At 41.9% G+C, this 20,699-nt stretch overlaps 1 protein-coding gene across 8 annotated transcripts in view; it reads left to right on the forward strand.

The window, feature by feature from the left end:
• Positions 1 to 20,699, forward strand: part of pcdh19 (protocadherin 19) — a 74,337-nt gene that overhangs the window by 16,320 nt on the left and 37,318 nt on the right. The gene's annotated exons all lie outside the window — the stretch shown is intronic.

Here is a 20,699-nt window from a genome sequence, read left to right on the forward strand (position 1 = left end):
CCTGGATTTGCATTAGGAAGTGCACGTCTGCTCTGTTTGATGAGCACGGCGGCTGCTGGCAGGCCGGCAGCGATATCTGCCGCCTCAGCCGCATGCAGCACTATAGCTAGTGGAGCAGCAGGGCAGCATAATTGTGCATTGTTCATCCACAGAACAGAGGCAAGCATGTAATGAGCTGTAGCATTTTCACCCAGCCAGCCTAATGGGCTATGACTGAGTGTAGGCCTCTCAGAGCCCCCCTCCCCGCTCCCCGTGCCCTGTGTGGCCAGTGTCTTGGGCCTGAGCCTTTTCCTTTCTACTTTCCTCCCATTCTTCTCTGCCCCATCAGCATCAGCCATTCCTTCACCCCTGTTATTGGCCCCCTTTATCTCCTCTCCCGTCCCCATTGTCCCCCTGTCTGAGGAGATGGTGGGACCCCCTTAATGGGTTCAGTGTGTGGTTCCTTTTGGCATTCATGATGTCCGTAAACCTCTGAGCAGTAAGTCTGATTCAGCCTGACAGGAATCATAATAGCTCATTGATGGGACCCCGGCTGCTCTGTGATTGCGTTTAAAACCCTGAAAACACTGAATATAAATAAAAGTTCAGGGGAGAATTTGCTGATGTTCATTGTGGGGGATTTGTTGTTGGAACTCAGCTCATTTTTCTATCAAGGGCTATTTTGCATTTTGATTATGTAGTTTTCCTGGGAACAATTCAGGAGGGCTGTATTTTTTTTTTTTTTCTCAGGTTTGTTTCCCGGGATTAAGGCTTTTCACAGAGCATGTTATTTACACTCATATCTAGTTTTCAGAGAGGTGGGAAAGCATTTCTTTGCTTCTGTAATACCAGGTCAAGATAGAAAGACAAGAATGCGTGCTGGAGAATAGATTACATGTACTCTGGATTGGGTTTGGAATTTAAAAAAACACTATAAGAGATAGGATTTATTATTGCTCTGCCAGAGGATTGATAAAGACTTCACCCGTATCACGGCGGCCCCTTGAAAGATCAGAAAACAACAGAGGTTGTCTGTCTGTGGTGCACAAAAAGATATCAGTCCTTGACTTGCGCCTCACGTCTGTGTCTTGACATAGAGAATCACGGGGATCCATGTTAATGAATGAAAAGTGCTCGGCCTCTGAGCAGCGCATTCCCCAGCAACCTCTGCAGTGCGAGATTAGCCGTTCCCGTACAGGTTTGCCGGCGAGTGGGGACGGCATTGTGTCTGTGCTTGTTAAAGCGAAGATTTCTTGTAATCTTTGTGCTTTAATAACATAGATTGACTTCTCCTTTGGGGAGCAAAGCAGAAAGGTCACAGAGGAGCTGAGCTCATAATGCTTTTATCTCGTTCAGGGACTGTTACATCACTACAAGCTGTAATGTATCAGCATGTATAATACACACGTTTATTGCACATGCATGCACACATTTTCTCTTGTCTATTTAAAAATTTGTTGAAAAAAAAGAGGTTTTGGATTTTCTTTGTACTCATCAAACATGCAAGACTTTAAAAGTGTTTTCGTCATTCCTGATACAAGAGTGGTCATCGTTTCCTTTATAATTAAACCCATTCTCCCTGCAAAATACCTAAGGGGCCTTTGGTCGCATTCAAGATGGCGCCAGAAGCGGAAATTTAGCAACTTTAGCCGGTTGGGAAGGCAGAAATTTCCTAAATTTTAAGAAAACCCTTTCTAAAATTATATTTTAAAAACTTTTCAGAACTGTCAGCTTTTAAATGCAAATAAACTGTAACTGTCTAACAGTTTAGTGTGCAAGATGAGCTTCAAATGGGACAGAGAACGTTTATGATTTTATTTCTTTCAATTTAATAGTAACACGTCTTCAAATTAGTCCATCTACACCCGTTTACCTCTGGAGAAAAAGCCACTTGAAATGCTGCTTTTTCTCTGTGAATCAGCTGATCACGTAGGCAGTTACGGTATGTCAAAGGGGGAAAAAGGTCGAAAGCTTAAAACGGGGAGTTCCGGTCAAGGAATTCCGGACAATGATTTTGGTAGCAAATTATGTTTTTTTTTGCGACCAGTTCCGGCGGGGGGAGGGGACTTCTGACTATTAATTTTTGAGCGCCATATTTTGTCTCTGTTGCCAGCTTCTTTTGAAAATACCACACATCCCCTTTTGTTATCTTCAGCTCCCACGGTTGGCGTTACGGCTCTGATGCGAGTGCCGTAGACTTTATGTGACTTTAAACGTGCGAGAGGAAATCCCACTGCAGTCAATCACATTCGATCTGGGCTCGCTGCAAATCCGTTTCGTTAGGTTCAAACGCTGCAGCTGAACCTCAGTGAATAAAGGGGGAGGGGTTACAGTACTTACCATATAAATGGCGGGTTATTGTGAGTTCGGAGTTTTGCAAGGTCGGCAGCAGAGCCCGTGGTTGCAGCCATCCAGTAGCCAATATGAGCCATCTGCTGTAGCTAGACTGCACCCATATCGCAGCTGAGCTGTAATACTTGACGTGTGAGGCCGGAGTTAGCCTTTCTAACTACTGTTGGGCGATGGTGGGGTACACCCTGGATAGTTTGCAGGGATAAATACAGTCAGTATGGTTGTGTTTTGGTGTCAATCTAGAACGAACATTTTTTTGTTTATTTAGTTATGAGTGGCTCCGTACTATGTGTGCAAGGGGACAGCAGACAAAACAGCAATGGTGTAAGTAAGGGGTAGGGGGGTGCATGAGAGCAACGTCCTACCCAGTAATGATTATTTTAGTCTCTAAGCCCCAGATTTGGCCTGTTTTGCTGCAGGAAGCAGCATCAACAGGGACAGAGCAGCCTTGCACTGGCTGAGAAGCTTGTCTGCCTCTAAGCTGGTTGGCAGCGCACTGCAGGTACACAACATGGAAGACAGTTTGAGTGTAATCACAGGAGGTCAGCTGGAAAGTGAAAGGGGAGAGAATGATGGAATATGTGTAGGTGTTGCTCGGGTTTAGCTGTGGGCTCCTTTGTGCAATCGTGTGGTGGCTGGATGTGAAAACGTTCTAATTATAGACCTTTAGCGTTCGCCTTGTTTGTAGCGCTGGTAACAAGCCAGTTGTCAGCTTCCATGAGCAGCCGCAGAAAACTGACTTTTGGTTTAATTTGGAGGGCTAGCTATAATCCAGACTAAATCCCTTAAAGTTGAAGCCTCCCTCCTCCTCCCCCAGCCGTTGGATTATGGGAGTGTATTTAAAAGGATAAGGGCCTTCTTATCACTGCTTCCCTCCACACTCGTTTGGGACTTCAGAGATGTGGGGGCAGGACGGTCCGTCATCATCACCCAGTGTGACCAGTGGGGCTACGAGTCACGGAGATTAGGCATTTGACGACTGTAGATCAGTGATAATCAAGAGTGTACGCTTTTTGAACTCCGACAGCCGCAAAGACATATGGATCCTTGCAAATGTCTCAGCCCCCGCCCGGTGAGTGTCGTCAGCAGGCTGAGCATGAGTGAAGGAAAACAGCTGAATTAACTACGCTCTGTGGTTTACAGGAGGTTCTTGTTTGCAAGAATCCCTTTCATTTGTGAACAGCTTTTTTTTTACAGAGGCTTTTGCTAAAGTGGGTCTGGGGCAGAGCTACAATTTTTTAGTTAATATTGGGATCATCGTGAACAAAAATTAAGAAACTATCAATATAGGCATCTTTAACCCTTTAATAGCGGAACTCCCGTGTTTATGTTCTTTGATTTACTATAATTTTTTAGTTGTTAACACGATCAAAGTAATGCCAGTAGATTCTCTCCCGCCACTTTTCTCCTTCTGAATTTACTGAAATTACGTTGATCGTGTCAACGGTTGTAAAGTTAAAGTATGACAAAGATTTTTGTGTTTAAGCGTCACCGGCAACGCCTTAGGTGTTAAATGGTTAAGCATTGCAAAAATAACAAAAGAAATACAGTGTTCCCCTGCTTATTCGCCTATTTCACCTTTTTCTGCTGTTTCACTTATTCACGGACTCCTCCAGTTTGTCACAAAATCTCAGAAAATTCAAGACGCTTATATGAAACTTTAGCTTCCAAAGGAGATGCGGGAATTTCCCAGGACGGGAGCGCAGTTAAAAAGCACGCCAGCCCGTCCGCCACACAGCGAGCCTGCATGGAAAAATGGCATCAGCTGAATCAGAAGCGGCTTGAAAATATCCTGATAATCTTTGAGGATAATTATCGTCCATAGCAGGTGTTTATTATGGATGAAACTGGCAAATTCTGGGTAGAGAGGCCCTCTTGCCATAAACTGATGAAGGAGGAAGCACACACTTTTTTTCAAGACAGAGTGACAGTCCTTCTGAAAAGTATGCAAAAAAAGACAACTTTATTTTGAGCAATACAATATTCTTTAATAAATGTTTACAAAGCATGATCAGAAAGATTTTTGATGAGTATGAATTGGTTATAGACATGCTTTGGCCGTGGGGGATTGAGACAGAGAATGGGTGTTCTCCGGATTTGCAAATCTGCGGAAGTCTCCGCTCCTTAACCCCAGTGAATAAGGTGGGAATACTGTATTTTTAAATGAATTCTTTAGCCCCTGAAGTGACAAATTTTCTATCCTTTCATTTGTAATGGCTTTCCACTGTTCTGTTCTCTTTGGCCACCTCTCCAAAGTCTTCTGCCTCCTTTCCCAGTCCCCTCATATAAAAAGTTCTAGCTCCGCTCCTGCAGTGGTGGATTAGAAAACGCGCAATTTAAAGTGAATATGAATCCAAATCTGAGCTTAAGTGAAGATTTAGTGATCAAAGTAACAAGAATATGATATGAAGGATTTTTAGAGGCAATCTTGCATTAATTTTCTGACTCAAAACAATGGAATGACAAGTATAGAAAGACTATAAGTGTTGGTTAAAATATTTTTTCACACTGGTATAATATGTATATATTTCGTAATTGCTTTTTGAGCATCTGCAGCTTCCTAAAATTGGTGGCATCTTTTTGCTGTTATCGTTATAACAGGAAAAAAAAAAGCATAACATAGGATTAGGGAGATTTAGGAAAGTCTATGCGGGATGTTTTCCTTTTTTGACAGATTCAGGCTGAATTTTACCCCCTATTTCTAGCCTTAGCAGAGACAGAAAAAAAGCCAATCTTTAAAAACTGTCTGGTAGCTAGAGATTCATATTCAAAAGATTACTGTAATAATTGAATGTGCTCGTATTTCTTTAAATCAAATATTGACATAAAAGCCAATGGAATTTAGACTTTAATACTCACTCTGATGAAAATTGTGTTTTTGGTTTCTTTAACATGTTCTTGTGGCATTTTTTTCATGATGGGAGATAAAGAATATTAAGAAAAAAATATATTTCTGAGTATTTCTTTATTCAAATCATTATTAATCACAAGCAGACGAAAAAAAATGCCACTCCACTTCTAATATATTTGAATCAGAAACTATGTCCTAGAAAACGACACCGTTTTTTTTCAACATTTGGGTTAAAAATTGGATAATCACAATTAATAGACCACTGGGAACACTTTTATAATAGATAAAGATGATTGGAGTTGGACTTTAAAAAATCTTCCTTAAAAATAAATTTAAAAATATCATTGGATCTGTAAAGATGAATTAGATTGTAATATGAAACACAGCTAAGGAGCTGCAGAGAGAGTTTATTCTGCCAGTTTATAGTTGTTTGTATCAGTCACCACTGCAGACGTGTTGTATTGAGTGCTGGGAGTTTGGGAAGGGTGTTGTGCTGCAGCGGGGAACAAAGAACAATCTACAAGCTCACATAAGAATATGTGTTGTTGGAGATGCTATATTTGAGTGTGAGGTTGTTACTTATCTCATCAGGGTGCAATGGTGGTGAGGTGAGGGAGCGCAGCCAATCCCTGGTGGAACCAGACTGCAAACCCTGAGCTCTCAGCTTAGGAGCAATCTGGGAGTTGCAGATAGAGCCGAGCCACATGGGGCCAGGCTTAGAAATAGAAGCACCTTTGTGTGAGCACTTGTTTACCTGCATGTCAACATTTTTGACTCAGCTCATTAACCTGTGCAGCTGGGTGGATCAGAGCATCTCAAGCGATGTTTTTCACAATTATCCGCGATGGCCGAGCGTTTGAACAGGCGCAGTGAACTCCAGCCGATGAACACATGAAAGAGCGGAGCGATGCAGCAGCTATCGCACCTCAAAGGCGGCGAATCGATTTCAGCTGATACCAGTTCACACATAAACCCTGTAGCACTTTCCTCAAATCTAATCATGGATCCATTTAAACTGCGTTAGCGGGGAGTCTACTTGCCACTGAGATGGGCTCTCATTTTCCAATATTTTTGAGTGCATCAGGTAAAAATGAGGCAAGGAAAGGTGAAATAACTGCCATACATCTTCCATCTCTAAAAAGGAAAAAAGGTTTGTCACGATCCTCCGAGACCCTGGTGCTCTTCTCTTCCCATTATCCATGCAGTCAGCATCCTCCATAAATTGTTTTGCATGACCTTTGCTTTAGCACTTCTAATTATTACCATCACACAAGCCCTGTAAGGCACACGGCTAATTATGCAGAATTTATCTGAAGGGACATTGGTGCCATTCTTCATAGGCGTGTCTTGGCTACCGTCAGTGCGGGTGATTTAAACCAAGAATAAGGTTAATTTGGGTAATATGGTAATTGTAATTAGAGTCTCGGTAATTACAAGCGTAGTAGCAATAAAGACAAGCCCATTAGTAATAGTGATCCAAATGAACCCGTTGCACATATGCCATACCTTTAATAGTTGAGTGAAATGGCTTTGCCAGAAAAGTACGAGAAATAAAACCTGATGACATTATCACCGGGCCACATTGTTGCTGTTTCCGCTCCACAATCGATGTTTGACAGTGGCGGCTAAAAAAGATGGATTTTCAAAGGCATTGTGGTATTTTCCATTAATGTAGGGACCAGAACCTCTAGTCGTCGCATCTCATAAAGAGTTGTAACGAGAGGAAGCAATATTTTCAAAGCTTCCGCATGAATAAAGAGGGGCAGTTGGAGCCGTCTTTTGGCTGGCAGGCAACTCTTGTAATGAGCCTAAGAGGTATCCAATTATTCCACTTGCGATCAAAACGGAGACGGAGATTACTTCACTTTTTTTTTTTTTTTTCTTTGACATTTTACACAGTAACATCGTTTGATAGGGGGCTGGGGGAGAGTGGAATAAGACGACTGCCAGCGAGAGCCTGATAGTGTTGAACAGGCTGCAGCAGTACAGTGCTTTCTGTCTGGCAGAGACAAGCCTAAGCTTTCGCTCACATTTTTATTGTTCTTTTTTCCTTGCTTTGCTTGTGTTTTGTAATAAAAGTACCTGTTCCGGTGAATGATGCATTAGCCGTCTTTCACAGTGTGCCACCTGCTCAAGACAGGAAGGAGGCTTTCTCATGACCGCGGGCTCTGGCTGAAAAACTTGACGCCTGACGGCTGACATATTTTTCATAGAGCTGTAGTAAATAATCTGGAAGCATGTTGGGCTCCCACTCACTCACTAAGTCATTTTTTCCCCCCATATATTCAGCATTAAACCTGTTTACCTGTCCATAAAAATTGAATTACTTGGTGTAATCTGATCAACTGTAAATTGACTTAAAAAGTGCAATAATCATGATGCATCTATGTAACTTTTATACTTCCTGTTACCCACTCCAGTGAATGGTGCTTTTAACATGCTCTTGTGGCTTTTTTTTATGAAGATGAGGGACATATTTAAAGAAAATGAATCTTAAAATTGCATTTGTGAGTATTTCTTTACTCTAATGGTTTTGAATCTGAAGCAGATGAAAAAAAATGTCATTGGAAAAAGCTTGTAGTTGTGATGTAGAAGCTCCGTTCTGATGCATCCGCTTGCAGACAAACAGATCCATGAATGTCTTGGTTTTTCTCGTTTAATCTGACATCTGTCTCAAAAGTGTATGCCTGATTAGCTCCAAAACTACTTGCCATTTTTGTTGCTCCGATAATGTTAGACTGGTGTTGTTAAGGGCTGTAAGGTCTTAGGACAGCGTGTAGGGTGTCTAAATGTACAGATTTAATGTTAGGGGTTTCTTATATTTGAGATTTGCTGTGACAAAAAAAAAAAAAATCCCTCCAGCTGCAATAAGATCAATAAGATCATTCCAATGAAAAAACAACATTCATCTTAACAAAAAGTATAACTTGTCTCTGTTTTTAAGATTGATGCATCATTTTCCTTTTTGTCTTTATTTGACCATCAGGACTGACCAAAATAAAACAGTTCTCTGAGATCCCAGGATAAACAAAATGAAAAATTTAGGAAAGAGAATCCTCAAAACTGATTTCAAATTCCTTTACTGCGGTCCTAGTCGAAAATGACTTCTTGCTCCAAGATGTCCAGAAAACAAGTATTTCAGTATCCAGTCCGTGGATGGTGCAGCCTTGATCTTCAAGGACAGACCGACAGAAAAAATAAAAATAAAAAGACAGAATCGTGCTGGTCTAAACAGTTTGTCTGAGAATAGGTGTGACAACTATTTTTCCTCTGTTTCAGTGGGTCTGCGGTGCGTTTGAAGACCATCAGAAAACACAACTTTTAGCGAACAATCTCCTTTAGGAATGACTACTGTATTCCTAAATTAACCATGGGTTACACAGGGATAGGCAACTCCAGACCTCGAGGACTGGTGTGTCTGCATGATATATCCAAGCTCATGACTGATTACCTGGTTCAGGTGTGACCAGCCAATCAGAACATGCCAGAGTGGGGTATGTTGGAAAACAGGCAGGAATCGGGACCTTGAGGCCTGGATTTAACCATCTCTGGTGTAAACAGATGGAAGATGGGAAGTGGGGGCGGGGTTACTTCATGCTAATAATCCCGATCATGACTCAGAGGTGAATTTCTAACAAACTATTGCAATTCTGCAAAAACTGTCCTAGAAAACTACTAAAGTTTTCCGATATGGGTTAAAAACGGCACGATCCTAATTAAAAGACCACAGGGAAGACTTTTACAATAGATCAAAAGATAATTGGAGTAGGACTTAAAAGCCTTGTTGTGTGGCGCTATCAGATGAGCACAAACTTAGACACAAAGTTTGTGAATGCTTCTCTCTAAAAAGTATCTCCAAAATAGGCAAAATTATGCTATTGTCCTTTACTTTTTTTTTGCTCTCCAAAAACAGAAATGGGGATTTCCTTGAACGCGCCACAGTCCTCTGGGTCTCACGTCTTGATTGCGTGACTTCTGCTTCCTAAAATAGCTTCACACATGTGCAGATGTTCAACAATGATACATTAATCAGACAAACATAAAAATGTGCTGGGAAATATTGTGTCTTTAAGGAGAAATCTACTCTACAGAATGCAGAAATCTAATACATGTTAATATGATGAATTGCTTTAAAACATGGGATAACTGAAGATAAAGATGGATATTTGGTTTTCACGTAAGCGGGTTTGCTGGAAACCCTCTTTCTAAAAATACCCAAAATTATTTGATTGTGTTTTGAATTTTTTTCTTTCCAGATTACTAGTAAAAGCACAATAAATGCCTCGGGCTACACAGACAAAAAAAAAAGAAGGCATTTTTCCAATGTAAGACATCAAACTGCATCAGCCTTTGAGACAGAAATGATGAAATAACTAAAGACAAATAATATTATGTACCAAAGCACTGAGACAAAGACAACCCCACCAATCTGCATCAGAACAGATAAACATCCAGCCCTGAGATATGTTCTTGGTAGATAACAGCTTAGCGCGAGTGTTAGCAACACACAGAGCAGAGCTTTTATAAGCACCGAAAATTACTACATGTTGTTTATGGAGGCAGAACAAAAGGATTCCAGATCTTCATTTCAAGAAATCAGGTTGTGAAAAGGTGGATCCAGGGTCTGAAATGAATGTCAATTGGATGGATGTGACTTGATGATATGGTTATAATTATGGAGAAACAAGATATCTGCTCAAGTGAGTGTTTGTGTGTGCCTCTGTGTGAGTGCTTGACTGAGATTTGGAAGTACAGAGAAACAGAGATCTCTCGTCTGTTGCTTTTTTTTTTTCTTTTTGACCCTGCTTATCCCCCCGCAGTGAAAAACCATGTTTTTCCCCTAAAGACAGCCCGACTACCACAAATTAAATTAAATAATGTCAGAGCGGTTAATCCCTGTGTGTTTCAGCAGCTGAAACCCCCCCACCCTCCCTTACGAATGAGTGCATCTGGACCCCCTCTCCGCTGGCCCTGCTCTCAAGCTGCCAGACTCCCAGTCCCTGACCGAGACAACAGCCGGACGCCCTCAGACTTTCTGCCCCGCTGCGACCATGCAATCGTCTGTCCGCAAATCTCTCCTTCTTGCTCCCTACAACTGCATTTTTTTTTAAATTTTGGATTTGTGGAGCAGTGACGTCTGTGGATGTTGTTTTTGTTTTGCTCTGATGGCACATTCCTGTTAATAAGCCGTCTTTAGTTATCTGTGAGCAGCTAATACTCCACTGCCAATCCCACCAACAACAGCCTGAAAGGTTCGTGCTAAATATGAGCAGCAGATGTGCTGCACATTAAAGCAACAGCAAACAGGATCCAAAAAAAAAAAAAAATCACCAGGTTTCTGAGTCTGGGTCTTGTGATGCAAGCTAGCGGCTCTTTTAAGCTAAAAGGACTGATTTGTGGTGCTTTCTTTGGCACAGACCTGCATCGTCCAGCCCTTTGATTTGGATTAGAAGTTGCTGTTGTGTTTAAAGGCAGTTTTTGACGATTGCATGTGTGTGCAGATGTGAACACCTGCACACATGCCCTCTGAAAAGCTCCGTCACCCCTCCATCCAGTCAGTGCAAACACGGTTTGTTTGAGCGAGTGGCCTGGGGCTGTTGGATTAATGAGCGCTGATGAAGTTCCACTTGTATCCAAGGTGCTGCCTCCCTATTTGCTGGAGTGGCTGAGATGTGGTTGTGTGTCTGGAGGCGGTGACTCATTCCCTTTACCCAGTGTCAGATTAAGGCATGTCAATAAACAGACCCACTCAATCCATCTCCGAGTGACTGCATCCGCTCACAGAGCCTCCTAGTCTGTAATGAGCTGCTGCAAATCTCCATCCAACTAAAATGTCTGGAAAGATGCCTTGTCACAGAGAGCAGAAGAGGGAAAAAACAAGAGACAAGCGACGGGGAGAGACTGCAGCTGCACGGGTGTGAGTGGCAGCCACCTTTAAGCTGCTGAGACAAATTTCACCGAGCCGCACTCCTCCGTGCTGCAGAGGGTGAGAAGATCAGCTCTCCGCACAGCTTATTTCATCTCCTTTTTTTTATTTTCCTGGTGTGCGCAGAGTTTATTAAAAATTAATTCCTTGCTTACTGATTTCAAAAGTAACTGAAAGTCATGCTGTTTATTCAGTCGCTGCTCTCGTGTAAGCAATTTAAGGGGAATGTGTTTACATAATCTGCACTGTTTCTGAGTGTTTATTTTTAAGGCCCAGCCCAGGGGATCCAAGAGAAACCTTTGGGAATATCTCCTGCTCCAATTTAACACCCCCCTCCCTCAACATTGGCTAATGTAGGCCACAACTAACATAAAAAAATGACTATCTAGTAATTCTCTCTTATGTTGCTAAAAACATCCACAAAACCCACCTGGATTAGATTCTCCTCCTGGCATTTCCGAGTTCTATTCAAGAAAAGCGTTTGACCACCTACCTCTCGCGTGGCGCCACATGCACATTAACGGATTTTGGGATGAGAGGAGCATGAAAACTTTTGACTCTGACATCCAAATTAAAGTAAATCCCTCAAGGCTCGCCTGGAGGGGGAAGTTCCTGCTTTTGAGTTTGATTGGGCTCCGCAGGCTTTAAGGAAGGTAAGCTGATTTCTTTCAAGGAAACGGAGCGGATAATCAAATCTCTTTCTTCCCCGCCCTTCTTTTGGATATGTTAAACCATAAAGTCTAATGACACGAATACGTCGTCTGTCTGTTTGATCTGCGCTGAGAATCAGTCTGAAGGCGTGCGCAGGCCTGAACCTGGAACAGGTGTTTAATGACAGCCTATCCTTTCCGGTGGAAGCGCCGTTTTTCTCTGATGGATACTAGAAGTGTATGAGAAAGACTTGAAAGCAGCAGACGAAGACAAAGCAAACAACAAAAACTCTAAATGCAGTGTGGCCAGCAGCAGTTTGGGCCTGAGCGGCTCAGACTAAAGCTTCTGTAGCGTCAGCCGTCTCCAGCGGAATGCAGACGTCTGCAAACGGGCCCTATTATTTAAAATCTTTTCATCATGCTGAAAGAGGAGGAAATAGCTTTGACGTTGAGAAGCTCATGAATAATGAAAGCTGTTTCTATCAATGTATGTATAATTAATCACATCTCTACTAACAGGACTTCTGTGGAGCCTGTAGTCCTGAGTGACATGGAGACTGGTCTGCCTTGTTGTCTCTGCTTCACAATAATAGTCGGCAGCATGATCTGCAGATTTCCTCGTGCGCCGAGCACAGGGCGCGAGGAGCGGACGTCACACCTCAGCTGCGCTCCCCACTGAAGGAGGGCTGATTGTTTTCGTGTGAATGGGACGACGTTTGCTCAGTTTCACACAGGAAGGCAGGGGAAAATGGAGAGGAAATGCAAGCAGGAAGTGCAGTTAAGTTTCATTTATCTGTTTCATTGTATCTAAGTAAAGCGCTTAATGAGAGCGCTCATACAATACAGAACATATGTACTCAGAGACCCCAGAGACTTCATAGCGGCTTTTAGTTCACAGAGTGCATTTTTTTCCCTCCAGTTGTGATCATTTTACACTTTAGAAAACAAAATGTGTTTTTAAAAACCCACCCCGATGAAAATCCAATTTTTTGTATGTTCTTGTGGTATTTTTTCTGATTATGGAACACATATTTAAAGAAAATGATGCTTAGAATTGCATTTTTGAGTGTTTCTTTATTCAAATCATTGCAAATCAGGAGTAAACAAAAATATAGTTGGAAAAAGCTGGTAATTGTTGCGTAGAAGTTACAATTGGAAGACAACAATTAGATCCAAGTACATCTTCGTATTACTAGTCTGAGCTGGAATCTGACTCAAAACTCTACAATAAACAATTTAACTCCCAAATCTCATATCTATGCCTCAGTTTGACACCTGGACATGAAATCCTCAACCAGTGGCTGTTTTTAAACGTTTTAATGTTTTTGATTTTGCATTAAATATCAAGGGTGTGTGTAACTTTTTGCCTCTTGCCCAGGAGTTGCTCGGAAAATAGATCAGTGGATCTTACCGTATTTTCGGGAGTAGGTTTTTTCATAGTTTAGCCAGGGGTGCAACTTATACTCCGGAGCGACTTATTTGTGTTGTTTTTTTTAGGCATAAAAAGGCTAATATATTTGTTATTTTCCCAGTAAACATCAGTTGTCTTTTACCGGTTGTTTCATCTAAAAACCACTAGAGGGCGCTGCATCTGAGTACTATTTGCTACAGACAGGCAGAAAAGTGTCGTCCAAAACAAACATGGATGAGAATGTGATTGTTTTCCTCTTTGATATGTTTCTTATATATATATATATATATATATATATATATATATATATATATATATATATATATATCAAAAGTGTGACTTATATATATGGTTTTCTTCTTCTTGAATAGACATTTTTGCTCTTGTGACAAAATACAGTTATAGGACTTTCCTGGTTAAATAATGGTAAATACAAAACTGTGCGCCTGGATATTTCTGTTATTGGTCTCCATTTTTGTTTCACCTGTAATGTTAGCTTGGAGTTGTGAGGGGGTGTAAGCTGGTGGGAGAGTGTGTAAACAAAGGAGATGATGGGAAGTGGGGTAGACTTACCCTTTTCGAATGGTCCCGCCCACAAATCAGAGGCAAATTTCTAATGAACTGCTGGAGCCTTGCATGAACTATGTCCAAGAAAATGACAGTTTCGTAAAAAAGTTTTTTCCTTATAATCATAATTTAAAGACCACTGGGAATGCTTTTACAATTGATTAAAAGATGATCGGAGTGGGACTTCCTTACATTCACACTATGATTGATTTCTAAATGTGTGACTGGGCCGGGCTTATGGGTGATGAAGCGGAATATTGCAGAGAAAGTGGCAGGTTATTTGTCACTCATAGGCTTCTGCCATAATTGATATAATTTGAGTTTGTAGAGGAGCCGGTTGATATTAAATGGTAACAACTCTCTTTATTCATCACACCAGGCCTCTTTTGGGAGGCAGAAATAGAAAATGTAATCCCATCCGCAACTACGGCTGTGCCTCAGGCACTCTTTCACCCTTTTTACCACTGATCCTCCCTCTGGGACCTCGCCCTTGCTAAGGGAAGAGGGAAATCTATAATCTAGCAGATGGCAGCAGGACTTTGGGAAATCTACTAATCAATTTGAACGTGGCGATGGTGGTCACCAACTGCAAAAGAACAAAAGCACGAGTCCGCCCAACACTTCTAGGCGGATTCGTGAAATGCATCTCGGTGGTGGTGGGTGTTATGATGTGAGCCGCGCGGAGATGCTGCTGGATGCAGACCCAGAGGCGAGGACACCAGGCGCCGGCGCAGGCTTATTGTCAGAGTGGTGTTGTTGTGGCAAGCAGGAAAGAGGGAATGTGTGTGGAGCCACATGAATGTGCAGGAGGCTCAAAGAGGAGGATTTCTGCTTATAGCTACAGTCAGTCACTCACACATCCGAGACTTAAAGATCCACTGATAAAAGTTGTACTTTTTGTGTTTTTAACATGTTTTTGAAGCATTTTACCTCATGTACATATATATAGAGAGAAAATTAAGCTTAAAATTGTATTTCTGACTATATCTTTATTTAAATTATTGTAAATTCACTTGCAGACAAACGTATGTACTACTATTTGTTTTCCTTGCATCAAGATTGTACACCTGGTTGGCTCCAATATCGTTCGCCACTTTTGCTAAGAGAATCTGGCCACAGGTACAAAATATGTCGCTCGAAAATTAATAGCCGGAAGTCCTTCCCCCTGCTGGAGGGAAGTCCTCACCCCCTGTTTTAAGCTTTCTGCCATTTTCCTGTTTTTTCTCTCTTTTTTCGTTTTTTTTCCCATTTTTTCTCTGTGACACTCTCTGTCACAGAGAAGAAAAATTGCATTTCCCCAGCTCTGATCAGCTATCAGCTGATTCTCAGAGAAAAAAAACTGCATTTCTACGGCTTTTTCTCCAGAGGTAAACGGGCGTATTTATACAAATTTGAAAACTTGCTAATATTGACTGAAACGATTAACACTTTTACAACACATCAAAAGATGATCGCAGTGGGACTTGAACCCTTTAATACCTTTAACATCACCAGTGACTCTTCAACACGAAATCTTTAAAATACTGTAACTTTTCAATTATTTACACGACCAATGAAATTCCCGTAGATTCTGCAGGATTGCGTTAAAAATTTAAAAGTTACAGTATATCAAAGAAAATAAAGATTGGCCTTCTGGCGTTAAAGGGTTAAGTAATACAAAAATGTGCACATTCCCTTTCATTCTTGTAATATTCTCCAGTACTTTTCTGATCCATCTCCTCCTTTTAGGCCTTCCCGAATCCTTTTTTTTAACCGATTTTATCATGTGAACCCTCAGATCTCTTCCTCCTTATCCCCTTGTTAAGCAATAAAAAGAAACATTAGGGCAACATTTCCTTCCTTCCTGGATGGATGGAAGGATGGATGGATGGAGGGTGGGGGGGTCCATGTTTTGCAGGCACGAGGCGCTCGCTCCCTCGCTGCTCAAACACAAACCGAAGCAGCCAAATTTGATCTGACAGTCTTAATTGATTCTGTCTCGTCTGTTGTTCTGTGCGCTTAAACAGTGGATTTTAGTCCGGCATCCTTTGTCCACAAGACGCACGGCTGGATGTTTTCTGTCAGCAGAATTGATGACTCTGAAAAGTTGCACCCATGACAGACACAAGCCCCCATCTCCTCTAATCAGTTCTCCTTCCCCCATTCTCCACTGCTGCATTAGATACGATTCATTGCAAATATTAACTTTGCTTGAAGGATTGATAATGTGCTTTTTACATTTTGGCATGGATGCATTTTCTGCACATCAATAAATGACACCAGAAAAAAAATAAATTGAGCTCTTAAGAAATGTATTGCTGGTTGCTGCATTTATTTTTAAGTAGCATGTTGCTAAATCATTTGTCAATACTTAGTGCATTTTATTCATTTGTTCTTTTTTTTTTTACCCCAGCTTGCTTATTTTTCCCCCTCCCAATGTACTTCTTTGCTGTGCAGGCCATGAAATAATACACCCAGCAGGGCATCTGTGGGACATCTTTTCTCTCCTTTTCTTTCCTATCTGTGTGACTTGTCGGGTGTTTACTGGTGTAACAACTGGTGTCTTCAACCCCCCCCTCTCTCACTCTTCCCTTCTGCAGTGCTCCTCTATGCCCCCCACACAATGAATACACTTGCATCCAGACTACAGAAGTAATTTTCTCTCTGGAAGGAAGGCAATTTAAATCTTACAGCAGAAGCAGGCAAGGAGACCATTTTCTTTTTTCTGCGGTGGTGGGGTGGGGGTGTCTCTTAGCCTCAGGTTTTAATGGAGAGAAAGAAGCAGAAGGTGAAAAGTGGAAAAGCTACCGGGCTGCAGCAACTGGACCGCAACTTTCTCCCAGGTTAAAATCGCGCCCATTTCCCCTCCCGTCCTCGCCGCCTCTCGCTCTCCGCCGCTCCCTCCACTTTTGGCTGACAGCGCCTATCCGTCACCCGTCCACACCAGGGACCGCATTCCTGCCTCCAGTTTTCCAGATGAAACGGAACAACGATTATGGGGATTGAGCGGCTCTGGCCACCAAACTCGGGCCGCTCAAAGCACAACAACAACACATTGTCCAATCTGATTAAGGAGCCATTTGTGGCATCCTTTCTGTAGTTAAGCAGTCCTCATCCTCCTGCCTGAAACTTGACCTTCCAGCAAGGTTTATTGACACATCCTCCAGTTTGAAGTTGGTTTAAAATGAGGGGGAGATGTAGGCATTGCATTTCTTTACAGGAAGCCTGACTTAATGCATTCAATTCTTCATCTGAATAGGCCGTGTTAAGTGACTCACTGCTCAAAAAAAAGACTTGTTTGTATCCTTGGAAAATTCCATAATCAACAAAAAGATATTTTTAATTTAAAACACTGCAGCTCTGAAGAGCTGAAGGAGAAGAGATAATGCAGCAAAGGTAAAAGAGCTTTTTTTATTTTTTAAACACTCAGGCTTTAAAGAGCCCAGTTTTATTTCAGAAGCAAGTGGAGATCGGGGCGCGCCACCTTCCTCTGCAGGCGACGTTCGCCCAGAACATGCCAACGAAACCAATTACAAGCTGCAGCCAGAGTGACTTTCACAAGAAATGTGCTTTCAAATGAAGATTTCCTCTTGTTACTGGATTTCTATTAGTGTCTCAGTGAACGAGCAGCCTCTGTGGCAGATGAGGCAGTTTTAATTTGCGTGCGCTGGAATCAAAGCGGAGCACAAAGGCGCCACAAAACATTAGGCATATGCAGAGCATAATTTGTGGATTATGTAAACATTATCCCATCTATACAGTCAGATGTGTTTATTATAAGAATGTTGGTGTGTTGGCTTGTGCATGGGGGAATTGTTAAGTTCAATAAATTTTACATAAATGTCAGGATTTCTTAAAAAAAGGATGCAAAAAGAAAAGTTTTATTTAAACGATGGTGCAATATTTATGTTAATTTTATTCCTCCTTAATAGAGTTATCCAGTGTTTAGCTGTAAGCTTCATTAGCTTTAAATAAAATAGATTTGCTCTCATTTATAGAGTATCTTACTAAAATTAATTGAAAATAATTGGAAGTCGTAAACTTATAACTTTAATTAAACACTTTTGAGAATAATAAAAGCGTTATCATATGTGCAGAGAACATAAACTGTAAAGATGAGCACATTATTTCTGCATCTGCCCCCAAAAATCTACATATTTAAAGATCCACTCCGATGAAAATGATCCTTTTCCGATGATGGAGGACATATTTAAAGAAAATTATTCTTGAAATTGCATTTGGGAGTATTTCATTATTCAAATCTTTAAATCTTTGTAAGTGTGACGTACAATTTAGACTATGGTCACATATACCAAAATGTCACCACATGGCGACCAAAATGCACCTTTTTCTAGCAAATTCGGCAGGTGGCTGTCCAGCGGCATTTGCAATCAGTGGCATTTTTACACGCCGCATGGTGGCTGCTGAGATTTTAATAAAAGTTTGAATTTTACGTCTACTTTTGATTGATTTTTCTCTTAAAGTTGACAGTAGCCACCTTGATACATTTCGAGGTCAGTTCAGTGACAGCTGGTGACAGCTCTGACTGGACGATATGTGAATGTCTAGGAATGGTGGGCATCCATATCAAGTGCCATCAGCTGGGGGTATCTAAAGCCTCGTTTCCACCTAGTAGTCTGGTACGGTCTGGTTTGATCCAGTATTTGAGAGTTTCCATTGTAAAATGGACCCATTAAACAGTTCCGGCTGTTACCTCTTGAGGGCCCTATCCGTTGGTAGGTCCATAGAAAAATGTAACGGGACGGTTGGGGAGGAGTCGCTGCTGCCATGACGACATTAGAAAGCGCCAATGTAGCGCTGAGCTAGTATTTCAGTTTTCCTCATTACAGCGGTATTCTTATTAGCCGCCCTCTATCTTCTTTCAAACAACATTAAATTCCTGTTATACAGGATGTGCAAAAAGTAAAGCAAGAAAAAGACAAGCTGCTTGATGTCAATTATGCAATGACACGCTAGCGGTCTATACTACGCATGCACTGTCCCGCACCAGGCCCGCTCAGTGAAAATAAAGCCAAAAAAACAGGCCATTCATGATCACGCCAACAATTTTCAAAAAAATCAGGCAGTGGCATGAAATCCTGAAGTTTCTGCCCATCACGTAGTAGCAGTTGTATTTGTGACAGTAGTATTACTAAGGCATCCCACAAGCTCCCTGTTCCATTCTGAAGTAGTCCGCTTATAGATGACTAGATCCATGTCGTCTGTGATTTCCTTTTCTGAGCTCTCAAAACTAGCTTAGATATTTCTAGCACTCTGTCTTCTCAAGTTTTGCAACAAAGAAGTTACTCCTGGATCTGTTGGTGGCCCTCCGCAGGATAGATGGATAGTGGAGCTGCCACATTACAGAGTTCCGACAAACTGCAGCTCTGATTGTCTGAAACCTAGTGAACCCCAGATGGTATTGCTGACTGGGTCATCGGTTCACACAAGCCTTCTTGCCCCGACAAGGCCAGACCCACAAGGATGTAAAAGTGGTCCCAGCACGTCTCTACAATGCATTACAAGCTCGAATGTGCCAACCACAAGCATCCTGGCTTGTTGCTCAACGCTGCTGGTTGACCATGTTCTCTGTCTACCTTCTTACCATGCTATGCGAGCTGATTTGCAGTTTAACCCAGGGGTCGCAAACTGGAAATGACCTCAAGGCAAACCTGTCATTGCCTTAAACCCCATGGGGTTACTAAGAAGGATGCTGAGCTTCTGACACAAGACCAACTACCTAGTTCATCTGGTTAGCTCTATGTTAGCTCCGGGAAGGGGCATTGGAGAGGGACATTTAATGATGATGAGTAATGTTGGTTTGGTTGATGGGCTTTAAGCTAGCGGGAGAGCATATAAACAGATGGATGGAAGTGTGGGGAGGGTTAAACCACGGCAACACCCAATGAGCTACTGGAAGGCTTTTAGAAATAGATCAAAATATGGACAGAATGGGACAATAGATTATATATTTTATTCTACATCTTTTATGGATTTGGCGATTGGGTTGGGTGATTTCCCTTCAAAGCAATGACTAAGGAAGTTCTGAATGCTCAACCCCATTAACATGTGATGAGGCCCGTGAGTGCGGTCACACTGTGTTTTAATCTAAATATGTTTGGTCACAGAGTGTGACAGCTGTGCTGGGTCGCTGCTACCTCAACAGCATGACTGTGTCACATGCGTAGTCTACTTGATGATCAGCAACTGTTTTTCTAGCTGCAGCAATAACCTTTCCTAACATCAGGGTGAGTTTTTTCTTTTTTTTTTTTCTAGCAGCTTTGATATTTGTTCTCTAGACTTTCTCGGGAAGTCAGGCGTTGACTTGCAGCTTTTATCAGGAGACTGCATCTGCAGTGGGGGAATTTTAAGTGAAGATTCTGCTGCAAAAACACCTGCATCTTATCAAACTTTGTGGAAAGGGTCGTATATATATCCTCTTTCCGGACCGGGGGAGGCTTTGATATGCTGTGGCTCTCTGATGTTTCACGCAGGGCAGGAAGATGCTCGGCAGATGTGGAGGGGCTACCTGCTCAGTCAACACTGACTTTTCTGTCCGTGTGCTCATCTTGTCAGACAACTCCCTCTCCCCCCTTCCCTGCTAAGTGAATGTTGAACAAAAATGACTGGAGATTTCCTTTGAACTGCGTTCCGCCAATGTGGGTCAGAGATCTTTTTTGCAGGCATATTTTGAGAGGCTTTTCATCTGCAATTGCGGAGTGAAGATTCCCCTGGTGCACTCTTAATTTCGTCTACTTTTCTTGCAGTTATTTATTTAATATTTCCACATGTCTTCTCAAACATGGTCAAAGTGAAGAGTTCAGAGGGGGTAAAAAAAAGGAAACTTTTCTTCTCTCCGTCTGCATGATAGTCTGTCCTCCCTAATGACTCCATTTTAAAGACAGTGGGCTGACCAGCGGCGTAGGGAGGGAGCACAGGATGGAGAGTGGGGAGGGTGAGGAGGAGAAGAGAGGCTATGCTCGC

This window comes from Oryzias melastigma, linkage group LG10, assembly GCF_002922805.2.
Source record: "Oryzias melastigma strain HK-1 linkage group LG10, ASM292280v2, whole genome shotgun sequence".
Classification (NCBI taxonomy): Eukaryota; Metazoa; Chordata; class Actinopteri; order Beloniformes; family Adrianichthyidae; genus Oryzias; species Oryzias melastigma.